We start from the raw sequence: 11,724 nt of genomic DNA on the forward strand, positions 1-11,724 counted from the left end.
TCAATGTATAGGTCAGAAAGATGGCAATACAAACTAAATAAGCCTGTCTTAACCGAGTATAAATAATTTTCCTTTTATTACTAACTATATAAACGTAAAGGATACCAAAATTCCTTATAAACAGAAATATCCAAATAATTTCGACTGCAATGCATAATCGAATCAGCTGACATATGTAAACAATAACACACCCCGATACACCGAACAGATCAACTATTTTGGAATTATTTACCTTCATATACCTCTAATCACCATAAATTTTGAACTGATTTATTAAAACCTCCAATAGCCATCACCTGGAGCTGTGGGCGAGGTGAATATGACAAGGGAAGATTGAAATAAGGGGGGGCATAAGCGGGGTCGAGAGACTGGTGGTTACAAAGGGATATTTTGGACGAGAATAGTGTGATCTGCCCTCAAGGTGTCTTCGTGTGTGATATACCCCGGTAACACGACACACAGACCTTATAACACTCATATTTATCACACAGGGGAAGGATAGTGAGGCTTAAAGGACAGAAAACCATTAAAAAGGATGAAATAGTCATTGAGAAGAGGAAATACTTGAAGTTATCTGTCCTAAAAATGTCCTCGTGTGTGTGTGTGTGATATACCCCGGTAACACGACACACAGACCTTATAACACTCATATTTATCACACAGGGGAAGGATAGTGAGGCTTAAAGGACAGAAAACCATTAAAAAGGATGAAATACATAAGGAAGTCATTGAGAAGAGGAAATACTTGAAGTTATCTGTCCTAAAAATGTCTTCGTGTGTGTGTGATATACCTCGGTAACACGACACACAGACCTTATAACACTCATATTTATCACACAGGGGAAGGATAGTGAGGCTTAAAGGACAGAAAACCATTAAAAAGGATGAAATATATAAGGAAGTCATTGAGAAGAGGAAATACTTGGTGATTTGTCCTAAAAATGTCTTCGTGTGTGTGTGATTTAACTTGGTAACTTGGCACACACTCCTTAACACACAGGGGAAGGATAGTGAAGGTTAAAGGGCCAGAAAGCCATTAAAAAGATGAAATATATAAGGAAATCATTCAGAAAAGGATATATTTGAAGTGACCTGTCCTGAAAATGTTTTCGTGTGTGTGTGATTTAACTCTGTAACATGGCACACACTCCTTAACACACAGGGGAAGGATAGTGAAGGTTAAAGGGCCAGAAAACCATTATAAAGATGAAATATATAAGGAAATCATTCAGAAAAGGATATATTTGAAGTGACTTGTCCTTAAAATGTTTTCATGTGTGTGTGATTTAACTCGGTAACATGGCATGCACTCCTTAACACACATTCTCAACACACAGAGGGAGGGCAGTGAAGTTTAAAGGGCCAGAGGTATTATTCTAGTGTTTGCCCATATTCACCCCTCGCAACCAAAATTGGCTAGGGGGCCATTGAGACTGCGGGGAATGCGGCGGTACATGAAATGCATCGCAAATACATAGTTTTTGAGTTATGGGGGGTTGAAAAATACCTAGATGTAGGGAAATTCCTTACATATACGTAGATGTAGGAAAATTCCATTCATTCAGAAGAGGAAATATTTGAAATTAATCTCAAGTTGCTTCTGTGTGTGATATAATTCGGTAACACAACAAACACACTCTTTAACACACAGATGAAGACTAGAGAGGTTTAAAGGCCAGGGAACCATTGAAAAGAAGAGATAATACAGTCGGGACATTCAGAAAAGGAAATATTTGACGTGGCCTATCCTCTGTGTGTGATGCAACCCAACTTACTATAATTATAATACAGCACACATACTCCTTAACACACAAAATTAACACACAGAGGGAGGATAGTAAGGTTTAAAAGCCAGATAACTATTTAGAGGAGAAGATAACATAGCTGGGAGTCATAAGAGGAAATATTTGGTCACATCCTGTTTACCTCGAGATTATGAGACACACACATGCACACTCTTCAGCATCCAGACTTAACACACACAGAGGTAGACTAGTAAGATTTAGAGGAAAGATAACCATTCATAACAGGAAATAACACAGCAGGGAGTCACACAAGAAGAGGAAGTATTTGGAGACACATCCTATATACCTCAAGACACTCAACACACACATTTACACACACTCATTAGTATCCAGACTTAACACACACAGAGGTAGACTAGTAAGATTTAGAGGAAAGATTACCATTCATAACAGGAAATAGCACAGCATGAAATCAGAAAGGAAATGTTTGAAGTCACATCCTATATATATACGATACCTCAAGACACACACACACACACACACACACACACACACACACACACACACACACACACTCACTCTTTAGCATCCAGACCTGACACACAGATGTCTAGTGAGGATAACTAGCTTTAAACGGCAGAAAACTATGGAGATCAGGAGTCAACGTAGCAGAGAATATTTGGAAGAGGAAGAATTTGAAGTCGCATATGATTTTACTTGACACACACATACACTTTAGCACCCAGACTTAACACGTAGGGAAGGATAGTGAGGTTTAAAGGCCAGATAACTATTCACAAGAGAAGATAACATAGGTGGGAATCATTCAGAAAGTGGAAATATATAAGTGATTTGATTTGAAGTTGCCCATGTGTGTTTTTTCACCTCAAGAACACGTCCATCCTTCTCCAGCACCCGTGTTAGATGAAAAGTGAAGGCCCAGGCACGTGTCACCATTCTGAGGAGTAACGCAGCGGAGAGGTGAGTTAGAAGTGAGCTATGTTTTGTGTTAGAGTGAATGGCAGCAGGAACACAGGAAAAGTTAATTGAAAGTTTATTACGTTAGGTTATTAAAGTATATTGGAGCAGATACACAGAGGAAGGTAAATTATTAAAATGTGTTATGTTATGTGTTATGTATACGGCAGCAGGAACACAGGAAAAGTTAGTTGATAGATTGAGTTATGTTAGGTTATTATTGAAGCATGTTAGACCAGACACAGCGGAGAGGTAAGATGAAGGAATGTATTGTGTTTTGTGTTGTAATTTATGTCAATCTTCATTTTCTTCACCTTTTTACTTCTTTTTCTTTAATTTCTTCAACCTTTCTTCCTTTCTTCATTGTCTTTTCCATTCTTCTCCTCTTCCTGTTCTGGGTAACCTAACATAACCTTATTTTGTTTCTTAATTTTCTTCAACCTTTCTTCCTTTCTTGTTTGCCTTTTCCATTTTTCTTTCTCTTCCTGTTCTGGGTAGGTATCCTGTTTCTTAATTTTCTTCAACCTCTCTCCCTTTCTTCATTGTCTTTTCCATTCTTCTTTCTCTTTGATTTCCGGGTATCCTAACATAACTTTTTTTTCTCTTTTCTTCAACCTTTTCCTTCCCTTTTTTCATTGCCTTTTCCATTCTTTCTCTTCCTGTTTCTTAATTTTCTTCAACCTCTCTCCCTTTCTTCATTGCCTTTTCCATTCTTTCTCTTCCCGTTTCTTAATTTTCTTCAACCTCTCTCCCTTTCTTCATTGTCTTTTCCATTCTTTCTCTTCCTGTTTCTTAATTTTCTTCAACCTCTCTCCCTTTCTTCATTGCCTTTTCCATTCTTTCTCTTCCTGTTTCTTAATTTTCTTCAACCTCTCTCCCTTTCTTCATTGTCTTTTCCATTCTTCTTTCTCTTTGATTTCCGGGTATCCTAACATAACTTTTTTTTCTCTTTTCTTAATTTTCTTCAACCTTTCTTCCCTTTCTTCATTGTCTTTTCCATTCTTTCTCTTCCTGTTTCTTAATTTTCTTCAACCTCTCTCCCTTTCTTCATTGCCTTTTCCATTCTTTCTCTTCCTGTTTCTTAATTTTCTTCAACCTCTCTCCCCTTCTGCATTGTCTTTTCCATTCTTCTTCCTCTTTCTGGGCATCCTAACATAACTTTTTTTTTGTCTGTTTTCTTCAACCTTTCTTCCTTTCTTCTTTGTCTCCCATTGTTCTTTCTCTTTCTGTTCTGGACATCCTAACATACCGGTAACTTTTTTTTTGTCTCTTTTCTTCAGCCTTTTTCTTCCCTTTCTTCATTGCCTTTTCCATTTATCTTCCTCTTTCATTTCTGGGTTTCCTAACATAACCATTTTTTTGCCTGTTTTCTTCTTCAACTTTTCTTCCTTTCTTCATTCCTTTCCCATTCTTTTTCATCTTCCTGTTAACCTTTCTTCCTTTCTTCATCGCCTTTACTATTCTTCTTCCTCTTTCATTTCTGGGTAACCTGAGATAACCTTTTTCTGTTTCTTTATTTCTTGTACCTTTCTTCATTTGCCCTTTTCCCATTCTTCTTCCTCTTTCATTTCTGGGTATCCAAACATTCCTTACCCCAACCACCTGCCCAGAGAACAAACCTGTAATTAACTTCTCTACCTGCATACCCTCTGACCCCTGGAGGCACACCTGACCACAGTGGACCTGATCATTTTCTTCTGCATCCTTTCCTCCTCTTTTTCTTTTCCTTCTTCTTTTTCTTCCTTTTAGATGAATGAAGTTAAAATTAAGATGAACTAAGGTGAAAGTACAATGTAATTAAGGGGGGGTTGCCTTAAAATGAAAACATATACATTAACTTATTCTTGAGATAAATGATTAAGGGTTAGGATTTTGTTTTAAGTCAGGGGATGTTAATAGAGAGAAGAACAACGGTTTAAAAGAAAAGAGAAAGTGGACCAAGAATTAGTGAGAAAGAAAATGGAAAAAGTGAGAGGAGAAGAAAAAGAGGGAAAGTGAGGGAAGGGAGTTGGAGGAAAGAATAGAGGAGGGAGAGAAAGGAAGATAAGGGGAAATGAAATACGAAGAGAAAATAAATAAAGGTTAATGGAAGAGGTACTGAAAGAAAACGGGGATAGGGTTGCCGGGGTGGAGGTTTAAGGGGGGCTACCCTAAAATTAAGGACAATGGGTCAGGGTTGCCTTAAGGTGAATGAGGATGAAAGTAAGGTGTAATATGATGAATAGAAAGATGAATAAAGAAAAGTAGGATGAAGTAAGGTGAAGGAAGATGAAAGTAAGATGCGATTATGATGAATAAGAAAATGAAGGTGAAAATGAGATAAGTAAGAAAATAACAAGTGAAGAAAGAGTTATAAGACGAAAGGTGGATGAAGAAAGATAAGATAAGAAAACAAGAAAATAAGTCGAAAGTAGGGTGAACGAAGATGAAAGTAAGATGCGATTATGATGAATAAGAAAATGAAGTTGAAAATGAGATAAGTAAAAAAATAACAGAAATGAAGAAAGAGTAATAAGACGAAAGGTGGATGAAGAAAGATAAGATAAGATAAGAAAACAAGAAAATAAGTCGAAAGTAGGATGAAGTAAGGTGAACGAAGATGAAAGTAAGATGCGATTATGATGAATAAGAAAATGAGATAAATAAGAAAATAAGAGGCATGAAGATAGACTAATAAGATGAAAGTTGGATGAAAAAAAAAATGAATGAAGATGAATAAGAAGGTAATGAGTAAGCGAAGAGATGAATCCAACACGACACAGACTAATCTCATCATCCCACCTCTTAATTGTGTGTCCTTGGCCGTGGCGAAGGTTGTGGTGGTGGTGGCGCATTGGCCTTGGTACATGAGATCCAGTCCTTTTGTCTTATATCCTACGCACCTCTCTCTCTCTCTCTCTCTCTCTCTCTCTCTCTCTCTCTCTCTCTCTCTCTCTCTCTCTCTCTCTCTCTCTCTCTCTCTCAAAACTCCTACATTCTCCTTCTCTTCCTCCTTACTTTCCTTCCTTTTTTCCTTCCTTTCTCCTTCCTTTTCTTTCTCCTCTTCCATTCATTCCTTTTATTTTCCTTCTTCTTTTCCTCTTCTCTCTCTCTCTCTCTCTCTCTCTCTCTCTCTCTCTCTCTCTCTCTCTCTCTCTCTCTCTCTCTCTCTCTCTCTCTCAAAACTCCTACATTCTCCTTCTCTTCCTCCTTACTTTCCTTCCTTTCTCCTTCCTTTTCTTTCTCCTCTTCCATTCATTCCTTTTATTTTCCTTCTTCTTTTCCTCTTCTCTCTCTCTCTCTCTCTCTCTCTCTCTCTCTCTCTCTCTCTTACACACACAGATCCACGCCCACCTCAAATACGTAAAGCTCACTACTACTACTACTACTACTACTACTATTACTACTACTACTACTACTACTACTACTACTACTACTACTACTACTACCATCGTGTTATTTTATTATTTATAGGTGAAGGGAAAGGACGAAGAGGAAAGGGGAGGATAGGTAATGGGTGGGAAGGGGAGGGAAAGAAAGGGGAAGAGAAGGGAAGGGAAGGGAAGGGAAGGGGAAGGGAAGGATGGTGAAGGAAACACGAAAAGGACTGCAGAAGGAAAGGGAAGAATAGGTGAAGGAATGAAAGGGAGAAGAAGGGAGAAGGGAAAAAAAAACGTATGGGAAGGAAAGAGGAGGGAAAGAAAGGTAAAAGAAGGGAAGAAAAGGGAAAGGAAGGTGAAGGGAACATACGAAATAACGCTCGTCCATTTTTTTTTACAGCATTGGCCACGTATAGATATTGTATAGAGGAAGAAAAGTACATCTGAAAGCCGTTGGGTAAAAAAATATATGTAAAAGACCAGTGTGTGATTGCAGTGTTAGAGACGAAAGTAAAAGTTAAAATAGAAAAAAAAATGCAGGGAGCGGTTGAATGTATGAACAAGAGAGAGAGAGAGAGAGAGAGAGAGAGAGAGAGAGAGAGAGAGAGAGAGAGAACAGAAAAAAAGATAAACACAAAAAAACTAACCAACAAAACGAGAAGACGAAGAGCGACAAAAAAAAATGATAAACACAAAAACAATAAGATACAAAAATAACAAAAGAATAAAAACAAGGATACGGAAGAGAAAAAGAAAGAAAGGGATCGATGCAAAAACACACATACAAAAAAGAGAAAAAGCGAGAAGAAAAACAAAAAGTAGAGAATGAGAGAAAAAGTAATGACAGACAGACAGACAGACAGACAAAAAATCACAATCAATAACAACTGGAGATTAGTGAACGTAGAGTAACAATGAAGATATAAGTAAAATATATATAAAAAAAGACAAGGACAGATAGCCGATGTATGTAAGTATGTGTGTCACTGTGTATGTATGTATGTATGTATGTATTTATGAACGTCAGAACAGACAGACAGACAGACGGACAGACAAATAAAAACAACAACGCTAACCAATGACGCAATATTCGATGACGCAACTTTCACACAAAAACAAAAACAAGGAACGAAGGAGAAAAAAAAAACTAAAAAGAAATAGAGGAAAAAAGGTAAAAAGAGGAAAACTACGTAAGATAAATAATTACAATAAACAGAAGGATTGCGGATTCTTGATGATGCAACTTCGAACAAAAACAAGGAAGGAAGAACAAACAAGCAAAAAAAAAAGAAGACTGCGAAAAAAATGAAAGAAAATAAAAAAATTAAAATAAAAAACGAGAAAATTCACACACAAAAAAACCGCAATGACTGAAGATTCTTGATGACGCAGTTAAAAAAGAAAAGGGGGATTAAAGAAACAAGACAATGAAAAAAATAAAGAAAAGAAGAAAAACAAAGAAAAGTTGGAGAAATACACAATGGAAAGAGGCTAGGATTGCAGATTCTTGACGATGCAACTTGAAAACAAACAAAAAACAAGGAAGGAAAGAAGGAGGAAAATGAAGACAAAGTAAGAATAATGTAAGAAAAGAAGAAACAAAAAGAAAAGTAAGACAAATAATCACAAATAAACAATGACTGCAGATTCTGGATGACGTAAGTTCCAAAAAAAAAAGGAAGGAAGGAACATAATAAAAGGAACAAGACAAAGTTAAAAAAAGAAAATGCAAAGAAGGAAAATAAATCACAATAGGCTATACGATGATTGATGATTCTTGATGACGCAACTAACAAACGAAAGCAGGAAACGAAGGAAGGAAGAAAAGAAGAAGAAGAAGAAGATTAACAATAACAACAACAACAGGTCAAAGAGTAAGAAATAGAAAAGAAAGAAGAAAAAAACACACCATAAACAGAGAGATTGGAGATTCACAATGACGTAACTTCCTAACAAAAACAAGAAAGAGGAACAAAAAGAAAAATAACGAAAGAAACAAGACTGCGGAAAAAATGAAGAAAAGAAGAAAAAAGGAGGAATAAGGAGGAGGGGAGGTAGAAGACAAAGACGAAGACAACAAAGAAGAAAACAAGAAAAAAACAAGATAGAGCGAAAAAAATAAAGAAAAGAAGAAAAAAGAGGAGGGGAGATAGAAGAAGACAAAGACGAAGACAACGAAGAAGAAAAAGAAGAAAAACAAGATAGAGCGGAAAAAATAAAGAAAGAAAAGAGAAAAAGGAGGAGAAATAAGGAGCTGGGGAGATAGAAGACAAAGACGAAAAAGAAAAAGAAGAAAAAAATAGGAAAAAGTTAAATAAAAAAGAGAAAAAGGAGAAGAAAGAGGAGGGGAGGAGAAATAGTAGAAGACGAAGAAGAAAAAGAAGAAAAAAATAGGAAAAAGTTAAATAAAAGAGAAAAAGGAGAAGAAAGAGGAGGGGAGGAGATATAGTAGAAGACGAAGAAGAAAAAAATAGGAAAAAGTTAAATAAAAAAGAGAAAAAGGAGAAGAAAGAGGAGGGGAGGAGATATAGTAAAAGACGAAGAAGAAAAAGAACATCAAGAACAACGTCATAGAGAGAGGACTTTCCAATAACCTCAAAACGTATCTTGCAGGAACTGGAAGCGTAAAATATTCCTGGACTTATGCGACTCAAAACTGGCTTGGCAACTTTTTCTTCTTTCTTCCTTTTTTTCCTTTTAACTTCGTAGAAAGGATCCAGTCAACCAGTCCAGCAGATTTTTCCCACTTCCCCTCTAACATGATGCAACTACGCCTCTCTCTCTCTCTCTCTCTCTCTCTCTCTCTCTCTCTCTCTCTCTCTCTCTCTCTCTCTCTCTCTTATTTCCATACCTTCTTCCTTTTATCTCCCTTTTCCTTCCTTCATTTTCATTTTGTTCCTTCCCTCTTTCTCTTCCCTTCTAATACCTACAACCCCCTTAACCCCTCTCTCTCTCTCTCTCTCTCTCTCTCTCTCTCTCTCTCTCTCTCTCTCTCTCTTATTTCCATACCTTCTTCCTTTTATCTCCCTTTTCCTTCCTTCATTTTCATTTTGTCCCTTCCCTCTTTCTCTTCCCTTCTAATACCTACAACCCCCTTAACCTCTCTCTCTCTCTCTCTCTCTCTCTCTCTCTCTCTCTCTCTCTCTCTCTCTCTCTCTCTCTCTCTCTCTCTCTCTCTCTCTCTCTCATTTCCATACCTTCTTCCTTTTATCTCCCTTTTCCTTCCTTCATTTTCATTTTGTCCCTTCCCTCTTTCTCTTCCCTTCTAATACCTACAACCCCCTTAACCTCTCTCTCTCTCTCTCTCTCTCTCTCTCTCTCTCTCTCTCTCTCTCTCTCTCTCTCTCTCTCTCTCAGACGCTTTCGACTTTTACAACAATATATATTTCCAAAGGGTTCTCGTGAGTGTTTCTTTACGTTCATGGCGCAGAAAAACCCTTGTCAAACTATCACTCGGCTCATAAAACTACCCATGGAAATACCACTAACACAACGACCTCTACGAAAGCCTGATCATATATGGGTGAGAAGGCCCCGAATTGTTGAGGATATGGGATTACATGGTTAGACTGTCTGGGTTAGTGAGAAATATACTTTGGGACGTCAATGGTTAGGTTAATTATAGGGTGAGAGAGCAAAGGAAGAGTTGGGCTAAGTTGGCTTTGGGCTGGCTGTAGATAAACTGTATTGGGGTAGTTTAGGCTGTTTGAGCAAGGGGAGGTTTGGGTTCGACTGTCCACCTTTGGGCTTGGTAAATAGGGTTGGGCTAGACTGGTATGTGTGTGTGTGTGTGTGTGTGTGTGTGTTGGTTTCAAGGCCACCACCTCATCGCACCGCAGGGCTGGGTTCTGTTACCGGGTGTCTTTATATTCCGTCATTTATTTTCTCTTCGCCTGGTAGCCTAGCTTGTTTTAGGTTATGTTTGCTCCTGCGACGGAGATGAGCACTGAGGCCACGCGCAGCTATAGCGTATGCCCTCAACTTTACCCTTATATAGCAAGCCTGCATCATATTGAAATGTACTGTATCTGTCTCAGGAGAGGTTGATATTAGGTTATACGTTGTAATATTGGTCTCTGAATGCAGTGCAGTTTCTAATAGCTTCCAGAAAATTAAAGAAAGTTCAATATTATGCGGTAAAAAGTAGGTCACGTGGTTGCTTTCTGTGGTTAAGGAGGGAATTTTGACACTGGCAAGAACCGGAAGTCAACTTGAACTCTCCTCCCTTTTTTTCTTTCCCTTAAAAGCTGATGATGTTTCCCGATCCCTTCCTCCTTCTCTCCCTTCTCACCTTCCTTCTCTCCCTCCATTTCTTTCTTCATCTCTCCCTTTCTTCCTTCTTTCTTCTCTCCATTCTTCCCTCCCTTCCTCCCTTCTTCCTTTCCTTTCTGCAATCTCTCCTTTCCTCCCTTTCTTCTTTCTTTCTCCCTTCCTCCTCATTTTCTTCCCGCCCTCCCTTTCTCCTTTTCTTTTTCTTTCATTCTCTTTTTCCATATTCCTCCTCCTCCTCTCTTTCACCCACTTTTAAGGAAGAGGTGCAAGAAGACGCGAGAGTGAGAGTTCCAGGAGAAGTATTGTTAGGAAGTTTCTTATCTTCATTCCGACCTTGCTTTGTGTTATTTTTTATTCATACATACACAGAAGCTCGATAATGTGGTAATGTGCTGTGTGTGGTTAGAGTTAGAGGTGAGAGAAGAGAGGAGAGAGAGAGTTTCATGATTATTATTAGGAGTTTCTTATCTTCATTCCGACCTTGCCTTGAGTTATTTTTTTTACCCTTCATACATACACAGAAGCTCTTTATTATGTGGTTACGTGGTTTGTGTGGTTAGAAGAGTAACTCGTGGGGAGAGAAATTAAGGGAGGTATAGCGAGTGTCAGGTAGAATTACAGGAACAGTGTTATTTCTCTTCATTTCAACATTTATTGGGTTTAATTACGCTTGGATAATATATGAAGGTTCTTGGATATGTGGTATAGGTGCTTTGTATAGTTCAAGCAAGAGGAAATGATAAAAAGCTAGGTACTCAATGTCGGTAAAAAGTGAGTGGTTTAATTTATCTTCATTCTAGCCTTCGTTTGGGTTATTTCCACGCTTAAAAATATGTGGTGTAGGTGTTTTGTATAGTTCAAGCAAGAGGAAATGATAAAAAGCTACTCAATGTCGGTAAAAAGTGACAGTGGTTGAATTTCCCTGCATTCTAGCCTTCGTTTGGGTTATTTCCACACTTAAAGATATGTGGTGTAGGTGTTTTGTATAGTTCAAGCAAGAGGAAATGATAAAAAGCTACTCAATGTCGGTAAAAAGTGACAGTGGTTGAATTTCCCTGCATTCTATCCTTCGTTTGGGTTATTTCCACGCTTAAAAATGTGGTATAGGTGTTTTGTATAGTTCAAGCAAGAGGAAATGATAAAAAGCTACTCAATGTCGGTAAAAAGTGACAGTGGTTGAATTTCCCTGCATTCTAGCCTTCGTTTGGTTATTTCCACACTTAAATCACGTATCAAGGCTATAAATGGATGTAGTGTAAGCGATTTATGTGGTTTGAATACGAGGAAGTGACGGAGAGAGGAAACAGGAAGCACAGAAGCAAGTGTGTTAGGAGGGCAGCGCGCGTCTTGCTTATAAACACGACTTCGCT

The 11,724-nt window shown here is 37.9% G+C and overlaps 1 protein-coding gene across 2 annotated transcripts in view; it reads left to right on the plus strand.

The window, feature by feature from the left end:
- Positions 1-377: 377 nt before the first annotated feature.
- The window catches only part of LOC127002733 (serine/threonine-protein phosphatase 6 regulatory ankyrin repeat subunit A-like), a 27,223-nt gene continuing 15,876 nt past the window's right edge, over positions 378-11,724 (plus strand). Inside the window, exons 1-2 of one of the 2 annotated variants that reach the window (XM_050868828.1) lie at positions 378-446; positions 2,658-2,726. The gene's annotated coding sequence lies outside the window, so the exon portion shown is untranslated. Of the gene's footprint in view, positions 447-2,273; positions 2,727-11,724 lie in introns of those variants that run through there. The other variant, XM_050868827.1, reaches the window with a different exon arrangement.

This window comes from Eriocheir sinensis, chromosome 24 (genome assembly GCF_024679095.1).
Source record: "Eriocheir sinensis breed Jianghai 21 chromosome 24, ASM2467909v1, whole genome shotgun sequence".
In the NCBI taxonomy this organism is placed as follows: Eukaryota; Metazoa; Arthropoda; class Malacostraca; order Decapoda; family Varunidae; genus Eriocheir; species Eriocheir sinensis.